The sequence below is a fragment of the Scyliorhinus torazame genome, unplaced genomic scaffold, assembly GCF_047496885.1.
Source record: "Scyliorhinus torazame isolate Kashiwa2021f unplaced genomic scaffold, sScyTor2.1 scaffold_748, whole genome shotgun sequence".
Lineage (NCBI taxonomy): Eukaryota > Metazoa > Chordata > Chondrichthyes > Carcharhiniformes > Scyliorhinidae > Scyliorhinus > Scyliorhinus torazame.
The window spans coordinates 1-15,016 of record NW_027308475.1 but is presented as its reverse complement, the minus strand read 5'-3'; the positions used below and the strand labels follow the sequence as shown (position 1 = coordinate 15,016).

The window sequence follows — 15,016 nt, the reverse complement described above, 5'->3', positions numbered from 1 at the left end:
TAGCAGAATGCCTTTCATGATACAGCCTTTGGACGTGAGGAGAAATCTTTTTGCGCAGCCCGAGTGGTTAGAATCTGCAATGCACTGCCTGAGAGCAGTTTCAAGCCTGCCTTTCAAAAGACAAGGGAATTATTATCTGAAGGGAAAATATTTGCAGGGCTACGGGGAAAAGGCAGGGCGAGTGGCACCAGGCGAGTTGGTTGCTGCTGCTGCATTCTCACCGGCAAGACTTGCAAGTGTTTTCAAAAGCTTGCTCCGCAGCAGCCGCCTGTGACAGTGACGTGGGTGAGGATAGGCACACCCCTCTCCCATCTGATTGGGAGAGTCACCATCTGGTGGCGTACTGGTCATCTACATAACTGTCATGCAGTCTGAGTGCAAAAGGGGAAAAGAGGCAAGTTCTGTCAATGAATCTTCTGTTCCAATGAGAAAGGCCAGGAGCAATATGCCAAGAGTGAAAGTGTCAGTGCTTAACTTACATCGAAAAGTCTTTGAATGCGCTCAGCCTGCTGTAAAAGAGGGAAGGCATATGGGACTTGGGCAATACAAGAGCGGCGCCGGCATCGCTTCTCGGCCTTTTGGCTAAGATCAAGTGTAGTATCTGTTCTTATCAGTTTAATATCTGATACGTCCCTTATCTGGGGACCATATATTAAATTGATTTTTGGAGCAGGGAGATGGAATAGGGGCTTGCTCCGTCCACTCCACGCATCGACCTGGTATTGCAGTATCTCCAGGAACGGTGCACACCACCCCTTTATGGGGAATTTCAAAGTCAAAAAACAGCTCAAACACATACAAATATACACTTTATTCACATTTCTTTCATCACACAACAAAACGCTTCGTCAAGTGGCTGCTGCTACTCAGCTTCTACGGGGTGTGATGAAGGATGACGAAAGGCCTCATCTTACAAGCACAAGGGGGAAAGCAAACAAATTCAAAATTGACCACCCATTTCACTGCAAAATCCTACCAACTGTCCTGGCTTGACACAATTCACACCTCTCAAACCTGGGGTTACCCCATCTCTGGATCTGTAAAGATTTAATCACCTGCTAATGCTCGCATTCCAAGCATTGTCTGGCATCTTTGAATCTGTCTATATATATGTTTCTGGAGCATACCTCTTCATTCACCTGAGGAAGGAGCAGCGCTCCGAAAGCTAGTGACATTGAAACAAACCTGTTGGACTTTAACCTGGTGTTGTAAGACTTCGTACTGTGCTCACCCCAGTCCAACGCCGGCATCTCCACATCATTTCACTGTTGAATGTGGATTACTCCGCTTCTCGGCCTTTTGGCTAAGATCAAGTGTAGTCTCATTTGATCGAGGGAAGCTGAGGATTTCGATGACGATCGTGGATTGGAGAACTCGGAGGGATTGAAGTCGTCAAAGAAGAAACGTTTGGAGCTTGGCTGCTATTGGTGGATCTACATGCTGGCCTAAACCTCGGGTTTAGGCCTAACGCCGATACAGTTTCACACCCAACGTACGAGCTATGGATGCAGCTACATCCCGACCACCAGGCTGGGGCGTGCGAAACACTGTCCGAGTCACAGTGAAGAAAACGGATGGAGAGTCACCTTTGGACCGGAAACACTTCGTGAAGAAGGTGCTGCTCGAGTGCTGTGGGTTTAAAGCAACAGAGATCTTCTGCTTGCAAAACTTCCCCAAGAATGGTTTCTTTGATGTCACCTTCAAGAGCGTCGCAGCGTGCATCAAATTCTTGAACGTCTTCAAGGAAAAGGTAACCAGAGTCCCTTGTCGATCCTGACTGCGGAACCTCTGTTTACGCTACCGGCACAGCGAAATCGGGTTGTTACACTGCACACGTACAACCCCCACGTCCCTGTATCTGATGTGCTCACGTTCCTCGCCAGGTACGCTGAGCTGAAAAGTGACAGCGTGCAAGTGAAAGACACCTTCGGCATCTGGACAAGTGAGCACCAGGTCAAGGTGACCCTAAGAACGGACAGCAACGGAGCCATCCTGCATCCCCCCTCCAATTTCGCTATTGGAGTAAATCGTGGCTACCTCTACTACGTGGGACAGCCACGTGTATGCCACACCTGTGGCAAAACGGGGCATGTTGCCGCAAACTGCAGTGTGACCTTCTGCAAGAACTGCAGGCAGGAGGGACACATGACTAAGGACTGCAAAGAAGACAAGTGCTGCAACCTGTGTGGGGAGGCCGGCCATCTTTACAGGGCCTGCCCGAAACGCGGGGCAACATACGCAGAAATCATCAGCAGCGGAGTTAAAAAGGCGACCAGAGAGGAGGTGCATACACCCTCCACCGAAAAAGACACCACGGCTCAGAATGAGGAAAAGCAACAAAAGGGCCCCCAACAAAAAGAAGAGGCCCCAGCACCTCCTGACAACCCAACCCCAGCCCCATCTGATGAGGAACACTCAATGGAAGAGGAAGAGGATGGGACAAAGAATAAAGAGCCCTGGGAAACAGTGAACAGGGACAAACGAAAGCGGAAACAAAAAAACAAACTGAAGAACCCCCCGAGGGGTAGTGGCAAAAAGCGACACCTCTCAGCCGGCGCACTTAGCGCCGACACCTCATCCGATGAGGGAAAACAGGACAAGAATCGGCCTCAAATAAAGAGGCAAAGCACCAACGTGGAACGGAAGGCACAGACCCCCCAGACCACCGACCGGGAAGCAAACAAGGTCACAGACCAACCCCCGATAGCAACGAGCAGCAACAACCCAGGTGAAGACCGGCCTGCAACCCCAACACCTACTGACTGCCATGACGAACGCCAGGGCTACATCACCCCCCCAATGCATCTGCATCAAAATCACGGGGCCAGTACGGACCAGAACAGCTTTCTCAGCCCTGCAACTGTGCTAAAGTTTGCGAGCACCACCGGCATGCTGGGGAACATCAAACAGCTGGAACAGCCAACTGTATAGACCCTGGACTCTTGAGACTGGTAAATCTATCTTTTTTATAATGGGTTTAAAAATTGCATCCATAAATGTGCGAAGCATCAAAGATACTTCGCGGTGTGTAGCCACACTCAACCATTTGGCAAATGTAAAAGCTGACCTACTGTTCCTGCAGGAGTGCGGAATTCCGCACCTCAGCAACTACAGACGCTGGTCGAGCTGGTGGTCCCACGGGCCATCCATCTGGTCAGGAGGAAACGACTGCCGCTCCTCCGGCCTGGGTATTCTGCTGCGGGGAGGCAACTTCACCATCTCCGACGTTAAGGAGGTGGTGGGCGGGCGCCTCCTCGTAGCAGACGTGAAATACAAAAACACCCCTCTCAGACTTATTAATGTGTACGCCCCGGCCGTAAAAAGTGAGCGGCTGGCAGTTCTTCAGCAACTCCCACTGCTGTTGGCCACCTCCAAGCCGGTCATCCTGGGTGGTGACTTCAACTGCATCATCGATGCGGCTGGACGATCCAGCAAAGCCGACAGCAAACTAGACGCTACGTCCAGACTCCTGATGGAAACGGTAAAAGACGCCAAGCTGCTCGACGTCTGCAGCAACCCTGCAGACGGCGCGCAGCGTAGATACACATGGTCATGGCCAGACGGGTCCGTCCGCTCCAGGATAGACTTCTTTTTTGTGTCCCGAGCTTTCACGGTCAGGTCCACCGACGTAACGCCGGTGTTCTTCTCTGACCACTGCCTCCTACTGGCCGACTGCCACCTGCAGGAAGACCAGGGGGTAGGCAGGGGGACGTGGAAGCTAAATGTAAAACTGCTGACCCCTGAGAACATCGAGGAACTCAGGAGGGATTACAAAGGTTGGAGAACCGTGAAACCCCTCTTTGAGGCCCCACATCTCTGGTGGGAAGCAATCAAGGGGAATATCAAGAGGTTTTTCATCCTCAAGGGCGTTCAAAAGGTGAGAGAGAGACGAGGGGTCATGTCCAGGCTCCAGAAAAGTATGCAAAATTTGCTCCAGCTGCAGTCGATGGGGGTGGATGTCAAGGAGGATCTCCAAGAGGTGAAGAGCCAGCAAGCCTCGCTCTACACCTCGGAGGCCTCCAAGGTTATTTTCCGTTCCAGAGTCCGCTCCGTGGAGCAGGACGAAAAGTGCTCACGCTTCTTCTTCCAAAAGGTGCACAGAGACACCTCTGTGATCAGCAGCCTGAAGGAAGAAGATGGCTCTGAAAAGTCATCGCAGTCTGACATCCTGAGGATCAGCCAATCCTTTTATGCCGGACTGTATGACCTGAAGCCAACAGATAGCACTGTTTCCCAGACTTTCCTGTCGACTATCACGGAGGTCATAGGCGACAGCGAGCTGGAAAACCTGGACAAACCACTAACTCTGGACGAGCTGACAAAGGCCGCCAAGTCCTTCGAGACGAGTAAAACTCCCGGAAGCGACGGCTTACCGGTTGAGTTGTATTCGGCTCTGTGGGACTGGATGGGCCCAGACCTGCTGGAAGTGTACGAGAGTATGCTTCTGGAAGGCAGCATGTCAGAGTCCATGAGGAAAGGCATCATCACCCTCATCTACAAACAGAAGGGGGAAAGGGAAGAAATTCGAAATTGGCGACCCATTTCACTGTTGAATGTGGACTACAAAATTCTAGCAAAGGTCATCGCCAATCGGGTCAGGTCTGCTCTGGAGTCGGTGATCCACCCTGACCAGACCTGTGCTGTACCCGGCAGGAAGATCTCTGATAGCCTCGCGCTACTCAGGGATACGATCGCCTACGTGCAGGACAGGGGGGTGGACACTTGCCTCATCAGCCTTGACCAGGAGAAGGCTTTTGACAGAATATCGCACACCTACATGATGGATGTGCTCTCCAAAATGGGGTTTGGGGAGGGAATTCGCAATTGGATCAAACTGCTCTACACAAACATCTATAGCGCAGTCTCAATCAATGGGTGGGAATCAGAAAAGTTCCAGATCAGATCTGGAGTCAGGCAGGGCTGCCCTCTCTCCTCTGCCCTTTTTGTGTGCTGCATAGAACCTTTTGCCGAGTCCATCAGGAGGGATCCGGGGATAAGAGGAGTGACGATCCCAGGCAGTGGAGGCATGCAAGTCAAGGCCTCCCTGTACATGGACGACGTTGCCGTCTTCTGCTCGGATCCTGCGTCTGTACGCAGGCTCTTGACCACCTGCGACCAGTTTGAACTGGCCTCTGGAGCCAAGGTAAACCGGGGCAAGAGCGAGGCCATGTTCTTTGGGAACTGGGCCGACCGGTCCTTTGTCCCCTTCACTGTCAGGTCCGATTACCTGAAGGTGCTGGGGATATGGTTCGGAGCTGCTGGGGCGTGCACCAAAAACTGGGAGGAGCGCATAGGAAAGGTAAGACAGAAACTGGGCTGGTGGGAGCAACGCTCCCTCTCCATTGCGGGCAAAACCCTGGTCATCAGGTGTGAGGTACTCTCGGTGCTACTGTACGTGGCGCAGGTCTGGCCCATAACCCGACCCTACGCCACAGCAGTCACCCGGGCCATCTTCAAATTTATCTGGCGATCCAAGATGGACCGTGTCCGAAGGGACACCATGTACAAACCTCTGGAGAAGGGAGGGCGGAACGTACCCAACGCCTCCCTCATCCTGCTGGCCACCTTTGTGTCCAGCTGCATCAAGCTGTGCGTGGACCCCCAGTATGCAAACACCAAGTGTCACTACATACTGAGGTTCTACCTGTCCCCGGTGTTGCGAAGGATGGGCCTGGCCTCATTGCCGCGGAACGCTCCAAGTAGTTGGACCGTACCGTACCACCTGTCCTTCGTGGAAAAGTTTTTGAAGAAAAACACCTTTGACCACAAGGCAATGAAGCAGTGGTCAGCACGTAATGTCCTCGAGGCCCTCAGGGAAAAGGAGACCGTGGAGGACGTTGGATGGTTCCCTGAGCAGACTGCCAGAGCCATCTGGCAGAACGCCTCATCACCAGAACTTTCAAACAAGCACCAAGACCTAGCTTGGCTGGTGGTGAGAAGGGCCCTCCCTGTCAGATTCTTCATGCACACCCGAAGGCTCTGCACCAATGCACGCTGCCCTCGGAGTGGCTGTGGGGGAAATGAGACGGTCACACACCTCCTTGTGGAATGTGCCTTTGCAAAGAAGGTCTGGAGAGAGATGCAGTGGTATTTGTCAAGGTTTATCCCAAACAGATCTGTGACACAGGACTCTGTGCTCTACGGACTGTTTCCAGGGACACACACCGAGACAAATATCAACTGCTGCTGGAAGGTCATCAACTCGGTAAAAGACGCTCTTTGGTCTGCCCGAAACTTGCTGATCTTCCAGTGCAAAGAATTGTCCTCGACCGAGTGTTGCAGACTGGCACATTCCAAGGTCCAGGACTACGTGCTGAGGGACGCACTCAAGCTTGGGGCAGCTGCCGCCAAGGCGCAATGGGGAAAGACCACAGTGTAAAGTCTTTCCAGCAAATGTACACCGAGGGGCGCGTAACAGTGTAAAGCCCCTCGGTCTGGGCAATCAACACTCCAATGTATAAAACAAACATGCCACTGTAAATATTTCAGAAGGAATTGTAATGTAAAGAGTGATATGTGTACGACAATATCAAAATTGAATGAAAGAAAGTCAAGGCAACATGTAACCCTGCCGGAAATGTACAGTCAAGACAATTTGAAATGTTTCTGTAATGCTCATGATAAATTTTTATGAATAAAGTATATTTTTTTGAAAAAAAAAAAAAAAAAAAAATCTGTTCTTATCAGTTTAATATCTGATACGTCCCTTATCTGGGGACCATATATTAAATTGATTTTTGGAGCAGGGAGATGGAATAGGGGCTTGCTCCGTCCACTCCACGCATCGACCTGGTATTGCAGTATCTCCAGGAACGGTGCACACCACCCCTTTATGGGGAATTTCAAAGTCAAAAAACAGCTCAAACACATACAAATATACACTTTATTCACATTTCTTTCATCACACAACAAAACGCTTCGTCAAGTGGCTGCTGCTACTCAGCTTCTACGGGGTGTGATGAAGGATGACGAAAGGCCTCATCTTACAAGCACAAGGGGGAAAGCAAACAAATTCAAAATTGACCACCCATTTCACTGCAAAATCCTACCAACTGTCCTGGCTTGACACAATTCACACCTCTCAAACCTGGGGTTACCCCATCTCTGGATCTGTAAAGATTTAATCACCTGCTAATGCTCGCATTCCAAGCATTGTCTGGCATCTTTGAATCTGTCTAAAAATATGTTTCTGGAGCAGACCTCTTCATTCACCTGAGGAAGGAGCAGCGCTCCGAAAGCTTGAAACATTGAAACAAACCTGTTGGACTTTAACCTGGTGTTGTAAGACTTCGTACTGTGCTCACCCCAGTCCAACGCCGGCATCTCCACATCATTTCACTGTTGAATGTGGATTACTCCGCTTCTCGGCCTTTTGGCTAAGATCAAGTGTAGTCTCATTTGATCGAGGGAAGCTGAGGATTTCGATGACGATCGTGGATTGGAGAACTCGGAGGGATTGAAGTCGTCAAAGAAGAAACGTTTGGAGCTTGGCTGCTATTGGTGGATCTACATGCTGGCCTAAACCTCGGGTTTAGGCCTAACGCCGATACAGTTTCACACCCAACGTACGAGCTATGGATGCAGCTACATCCCGACCACCAGGCTGGGGCGTGCGAAACACTGTCCGAGTCACAGTGAAGAAAACGGATGGAGAGTCACCTTTGGACCGGAAACACTTCGTGAAGAAGGTGCTGCTCGAGTGCTGTGGGTTTAAAGCAACAGAGATCTTCTGCTTGCAAAACTTCCCCAAGAATGGTTTCTTTGATGTCACCTTCAAGAGCGTCGCAGCGTGCATCAAATTCTTGAACGTCTTCAAGGAAAAGGTAACCAGAGTCCCTTGTCGATCCTGACTGCGGAACCTCTGTTTACGCTACCGGCACAGCGAAATCGGGTTGTTACACTGCACACGTACAACCCCCACGTCCCTGTATCTGATGTGCTCACGTTCCTCGCCAGGTACGCTGAGCTGAAAAGTGACAGCGTGCAAGTGAAAGACACCTTCGGCATCTGGACAAGTGAGCACCAGGTCAAGGTGACCCTAAGAACGGACAGCAACGGAGCCATCCTGCATCCCCCCTCCAATTTCGCTATTGGAGTAAATCGTGGCTACCTCTACTACGTGGGACAGCCACGTGTATGCCACACCTGTGGCAAAACGGGGCATGTTGCCGCAAACTGCAGTGTGACCTTCTGCAAGAACTGCAGGCAGGAGGGACACATGACTAAGGACTGCAAAGAAGACAAGTGCTGCAACCTGTGTGGGGAGGCCGGCCATCTTTACAGGGCCTGCCCGAAACGCGGGGCAACATACGCAGAAATCATCAGCAGCGGAGTTAAAAAGGCGACCAGAGAGGAGGTGCATACACCCTCCACCGAAAAAGACACCACGGCTCAGAATGAGGAAAAGCAACAAAAGGGCCCCCAACAAAAAGAAGAGGCCCCAGCACCTCCTGACAACCCAACCCCAGCCCCATCTGATGAGGAACACTCAATGGAAGAGGAAGAGGATGGGACAAAGAATAAAGAGCCCTGGGAAACAGTGAACAGGGACAAACGAAAGCGGAAACAAAAAAACAAACTGAAGAACCCCCCGAGGGGTAGTGGCAAAAAGCGACACCTCTCAGCCGGCGCACTTAGCGCCGACACCTCATCCGATGAGGGAAAACAGGACAAGAATCGGCCTCAAATAAAGAGGCAAAGCACCAACGTGGAACGGAAGGCACAGACCCCCCAGACCACCGACCGGGAAGCAAACAAGGTCACAGACCAACCCCCGATAGCAACGAGCAGCAACAACCCAGGTGAAGACCGGCCTGCAACCCCAACACCTACTGACTGCCATGACGAACGCCAGGGCTACATCACCCCCCCAATGCATCTGCATCAAAATCACGGGGCCAGTACGGACCAGAACAGCTTTCTCAGCCCTGCAACTGTGCTAAAGTTTGCGAGCACCACCGGCATGCTGGGGAACATCAAACAGCTGGAACAGCCAACTGTATAGACCCTGGACTCTTGAGACTGGTAAATCTATCTTTTTTATAATGGGTTTAAAAATTGCATCCATAAATGTGCGAAGCATCAAAGATACTTCGCGGTGTGTAGCCACACTCAACCATTTGGCAAATGTAAAAGCTGACCTACTGTTCCTGCAGGAGTGCGGAATTCCGCACCTCAGCAACTACAGACGCTGGTCGAGCTGGTGGTCCCACGGGCCATCCATCTGGTCAGGAGGAAACGACTGCCGCTCCTCCGGCCTGGGTATTCTGCTGCGGGGAGGCAACTTCACCATCTCCGACGTTAAGGAGGTGGTGGGCGGGCGCCTCCTCGTAGCAGACGTGAAATACAAAAACACCCCTCTCAGACTTATTAATGTGTACGCCCCGGCCGTAAAAAGTGAGCGGCTGGCAGTTCTTCAGCAACTCCCACTGCTGTTGGCCACCTCCAAGCCGGTCATCCTGGGTGGTGACTTCAACTGCATCATCGATGCGGCTGGACGATCCAGCAAAGCCGACAGCAAACTAGACGCTACGTCCAGACTCCTGATGGAAACGGTAAAAGACGCCAAGCTGCTCGACGTCTGCAGCAACCCTGCAGACGGCGCGCAGCGTAGATACACATGGTCACGGCCAGACGGGTCCGTCCGCTCCAGGATAGACTTCTTTTTTGTGGCCCGAGCTTTCACGGTCAGGTCCACCGACGTAACGCCGGTGTTCTTCTCTGACCACTGCCTCCTACTGGCCGACTGCCACCTGCAGGAAGACCAGGGGGTAGGCAGGGGGACGTGGAAGCTAAATGTAAAACTGCTGACCCCTGAGAACATCGAGGAACTCAGGAGGGATTACAAAGGTTGGAGAACCGTGAAACCCCTCTTTGAGGCCCCACATCTCTGGTGGGAAGCAATCAAGGGGAATATCAAGAGGTTTTTCATCCTCAAGGGCGTTCAAAAGGTGAGAGAGAGACGAGGGGTCATGTCCAGGCTCCAGAAAAGTATGCAAAATTTGCTCCAGCTGCAGTCGATGGGGGTGGATGTCAAGGAGGATCTCCAAGAGGTGAAGAGCCAGCAAGCCTCGCTCTACACCTCGGAGGCCTCCAAGGTTATCTTCCGTTCCAGAGTCCGCTCCGTGGAGCAGGACGAAAAGTGCTCACGCTTCTTCTTCCAAAAGGTGCACAGAGACACCTCTGTGATCAGCAGCCTGAAGGAAGAAGATGGCTCTGAAAAGTCATCGCAGTCTGACATCCTGAGGATCAGCCAATCCTTTTATGCCGGACTGTATGACCTGAAGCCAACAGATAGCACTGTTTCCCAGACCTTCCTGTCGACTATCACGGAGGTCATAGGCGACAGCGAGCTGGAAAACCTGGACAAACCACTAACTCTGGACGAGCTGACAAAGGCCGCCAAGTCCTTCGAGACGAGTAAAACTCCCGGAAGCGACGGCTTACCGGTTGAGTTGTATTCGGCTCTGTGGGACTGGATGGGCCCAGACCTGCTGGAAGTGTACGAGAGTATGCTTCTGGAAGGCAGCATGTCAGAGTCCATGAGGAAAGGCATCATCACCCTCATCTACAAGCAGAAGGGGGAAAGGGAAGAAATTCGAAATTGGCGACCCATTTCACTGTTGAATGTGGACTACAAAATTCTAGCAAAGGTCATCGCCAATCGGGTCAGGTCTGCTCTGGAGTCGGTGATCCACCCTGACCAGACCTGTGCTGTACCCGGCAGGAAGATCTCTGATAGCCTCGCGCTACTCAGGGATACGATCGCCTACGTGCAGGACAGGGGGGTGGACACTTGCCTCATCAGCCTTGACCAGGAGAAGGCTTTTGACAGAATATCGCACACCTACATGATGGATGTGCTCTCCAAAATGGGGTTTGGGGAGGGAATTCGCAATTGGATCAAACTGCTCTACACAAACATCTATAGCGCAGTCTCAATCAATGGGTGGGAATCAGAAAAGTTCCAGATCAGATCTGGAGTCAGGCAGGGCTGCCCTCTCTCCTCTGCCCTTTTTGTGTGCTGCATAGAACCTTTTGCCGAGTCCATCAGGAGGGATCCGGGGATAAGAGGAGTGACGATCCCAGGCAGTGGAGGCATGCAAGTCAAGGCCTCCCTGTACATGGACGACGTTGCCGTCTTCTGCTCGGATCCTGCGTCTGTACGCAGGCTCTTGACCACCTGCGACCAGTTTGAACTGGCCTCTGGAGCCAAGGTAAACCGGGGCAAGAGCGAGGCCATGTTCTTTGGGAACTGGGCCGACCGGTCCTTTGTCCCCTTCACCGTCAGGTCAGATTACCTGAAGGTGCTGGGGATATGGTTCGGAGCTGCTGGGGCGTGCACCAAAAACTGGGAGGAGCGCATAGGAAAGATAAGACAGAAACTGGGCTGGTGGGAGCAACGCTCCCTCTCCATTGCGGGCAAAACCCTGGTCATCAGGTGTGAGGTACTCTCGGTGCTACTGTACGTGGCGCAGGTCTGGCCCATAACCCGACCCTACGCCACAGCAGTCACCCGGGCCATCTTCAAATTTATCTGGCGATCCAAGATGGACCGTGTCCGAAGGGACACCATGTACAAACCTCTGGAGAAGGGAGGGCGGAACGTACCCAACGCCTCCCTCATCCTGTTGGCCACCTTTGTGTCCAGCTGCATCAAGCTGTGCGTGGACCCCCAGTATGCAAACACCAAGTGTCACTACATACTGAGGTTCTACCTGTCCCCGGTGTTGCGAAGGATGGGCCTGGCCTCATTGCCGCGGAACGCTCCAAGTAGTTGGACCGTACCGTACCACCTGTCCTTTGTGGAAAAGTTTTTGAAGGAAAACACCTTTGACCACAAGGCAATGAAGCAGTGGTCAGCACGTAATGTCCTCGAGGCCCTCAGGGAAAAGGAGACCGTGGAGGACGTTGGATGGTTCCCTGAGCAGACTGCCAGAGTCATCTGGCAGAACGCCTCATCACCAGAACTTTCAAACAAGCACCAAGACCTAGCTTGGCTGGTGGTGAGAAAGGCCCTCCCTGTCAGATTCTTCATGCACACCCGAAGGCTCTGCACCAATGCACGCTGCCCTCGGAGTGGCTGTGGGGGAAATGAGACGGTCACACACCTCCTTGTGGAATGTGCCTTTGCAAAGAAGGTCTGGAGAGAGATGCAGTGGTATTTGTCAAGGTTTATCCCAAACAGATCTGTGACACAGGACTCTGTGCTCTACGGACTGTTTCCAGGGACACACACCGAGACAAATATCAACTGCTGCTGGAAGGTCATCAACTCGGTAAAAGACGCTCTTTGGTCTGCCCGAAACTTGCTGATCTTCCAGTGCAAAGAATTGTCCTCGACCGAGTGTTGCAGACTGGCACATTCCAAGGTCCAGGACTACGTGCTGAGGGACGCACTCAAGCTTGGGGCAGCTGCCGCCAAGGCGCAATGGGGAAAGACCACTGTGTAAAGTCTTTCCAGCAAATGTACACCGAGGGGCGCGTAACAGTGTAAAGCCCCTCGGTCTGGGCAACCAACACTCCAATGTATAAAACAAACATGACAATGTAAATATTTAAGAAGGAATTGTCATGTAAAGAGTGATATGTGTATGACAATATCAAAATTGAATGAAAGAAAGTCAAGGCAACATGTAACCCTGCCGGAAATGTACAGTCAAGACAATTTGAAATGTTTCTGTAATGCTCATGATAAATTTTTATGAATAAAGTATATTTTTTTGAATAAAAAAAAAAAAAAAAAAAAAAAAAATCTGTTCTTATCAGTTTAATATCTGATACGTCCCTTATCTGGGGACCATATATTAAATTGATTTTTGGAGCAGGGAGATGGAATAGGGGCTTGCTCCGTCCACTCCACGCATCGACCTGGTATTGCAGTATCTCCAGGAACGGTGCACACCACCCCTTTATGGGGAATTTCAAAGTCAAAAAACAGCTCAAACACATACAAATATACACTTTATTCACATTTCTTTCATCACACAACAAAACGCTTCGTCAAGTGGCTGCTGCTACTCAGCTTCTACGGGGTGTGATGAAGGATGACGAAAGGCCTCATCTTACAAGCACAAGGGGGAAAGCAAACAAATTCAAAATTGACCACCCATTTCACTGCAAAATCCTACCAACTGTCCTGGCTTGACACAATTCACACCTCTCAAACCTGGGGTTACCCCATCTCTGGATCTGTAAAGATTTAATCACCTGCTAATGCTCGCATTCCAAGCATTGTCTGGCATCTTTGAATCTGTCCATATATATGTTTCTGGAGCATACCTCTTCATTCACCTGAGGAAGGAGCAGCGCTCCGAAAGCTAGTGACATCGAAACAAACCTGTTGGACTTTAACCTGGTGTTGTAAGACTTCGTACTGTGCTCACCCCAGTCCAACGCCGGCATCTCCACATCATTTCACTGTTGAATGTGGATTACTCCGCTTCTCGGCCTTTTGGCTAAGATCAAGTGTAGTCTCATTTGATCGAGGGAAGCTGAGGATTTCGATGACGATCGTGGATTGGAGAACTCGGAGGGATTGAAGTCGTCAAAGAAGAAACGTTTGGAGCTTGGCTGCTATTGGTGGATCTACATGCTGGCCTAAACCTCGGGTTTAGGCCTAACGCCGATACAGTTTCACACCCAACGTACGAGCTATGGATGCAGCTGCATCCCGACCACCAGGCTGGGGCGTGCGAAACACTGTCCGAGTCACAGTGAAGAAAACGGATGGAGAGTCACCTTTGGACCGGAAACACTTCGTGAAGAAGGTGCTGCTCGAGTGCTGTGGGTTTAAAGCAACAGAGATCTTCTGCTTGCAAAACTTCCCCAAGAATGGTTTCTTTGATGTCACCTTCAAGAGCGTCGCAGCGTGCATCAAATTCTTGAACGTCTTCAAGGAAAAAGGTAACCAGAGTCCCTTGTCGATCCTGACTGCGGAACCTCTGTTTACGCTACCGGCACAGCGAAATCGGGTTGTTACACTGCACACGTACAACCCCCACGTCCCTGTATCTGATGTGCTCACGTTCCTCGCCAGGTACGCTGAGCTGAAAAGTGACAGCGTGCAAGTGAAAGACACCTTCGGCATCTGGACAAGTGAGCACCAGGTCAAGGTGACCCTAAGAACGGACAGCAACGGAGCCATCCTGCATCCCCCCTCCAATTTCGCTATTGGAGTAAATCGTGGCTACCTCTACTACGTGGGACAGCCACGTGTATGCCACACCTGTGGCAAAACGGGGCATGTTGCCGCAAACTGCAGTGTGACCTTCTGCAAGAACTGCAGGCAGGAGGGACACATGACTAAGGACTGCAAAGAAGACAAGTGCTGCAACCTGTGTGGGGAGGCCGGCCATCTTTACAGGGCCTGCCCGAAACGCGGGGCGACATACGCTGAAATCATCAGCAGCGGAGTTAAAAAGGCGACCAGAGAGGAGGTGCATACACCCTCCACCGAAAAAGACACCACGGTTCAGAATGAGGAAAAGCAACAGAAGGGCCCCCAACAAAAAGAGGAGGCCCCAGCACCTCCTGACAACCCAACCCCAGCCCCATCTGATGAGGAACACTCAATGGAAGAGGAAGAGGATGGGACAAAGAATAAAGAGCCCTGGGAAACCGTGAACAGGGACAAACGTAAGAGGAAACAAAAAAACAAACTGAAGAACCCTCTGAGGGGTAGTGGCAAAAAGCGACACCTCTCAGCCGGCGCACTTAGTGCCGACACCTCATCCGATGAGGGAAAACAGGACAAGAATCGGCCTCAGATAAAGAGGCAAAGCACCAACGGGGAACGGAAGGCACAGACCCCCCAGACCACCGACCGGGAAGAAAACAAGGTCACAGACCAACCCCCGATAGCAACGAGCAGCAACAACCCAGGTGAAGACCGGCCTGCAACCCCAACACCTACTGACCACCACGACGAACCCCAGGGCTACACCACCCCCCCAATGCATCTGCATCCAAATCACGGGGCCAGTACGGACCAGAACAGTTTTCTCAGCCCTGCAAC

The 15,016-nt window shown here is 51.5% G+C and overlaps 3 non-coding genes across 3 annotated transcripts; all 3 read left to right on the top strand.

Annotated features, from left to right (window-relative positions):
* The first annotated feature begins 562 nt into the window (after window positions 1–562).
* On the top strand, window positions 563–753 carry LOC140406645 (U2 spliceosomal RNA). The gene has a single exon (XR_011939214.1). It is a non-coding gene; the product is annotated as a U2 spliceosomal RNA (small nuclear RNA).
* Window positions 754–6,641: 5,888 nt separating this feature from the next.
* Window positions 6,642–6,826, top strand: LOC140406646 (U2 spliceosomal RNA). Its single transcript, XR_011939215.1, has one exon. It is a non-coding gene; the product is annotated as a U2 spliceosomal RNA (small nuclear RNA).
* Window positions 6,827–12,714: 5,888 nt separating this feature from the next.
* On the top strand, window positions 12,715–12,907 carry LOC140406647 (U2 spliceosomal RNA). Its single transcript, XR_011939216.1, has one exon. It is a non-coding gene; the product is annotated as a U2 spliceosomal RNA (small nuclear RNA).
* Window positions 12,908–15,016: the final 2,109 nt, after the last annotated feature.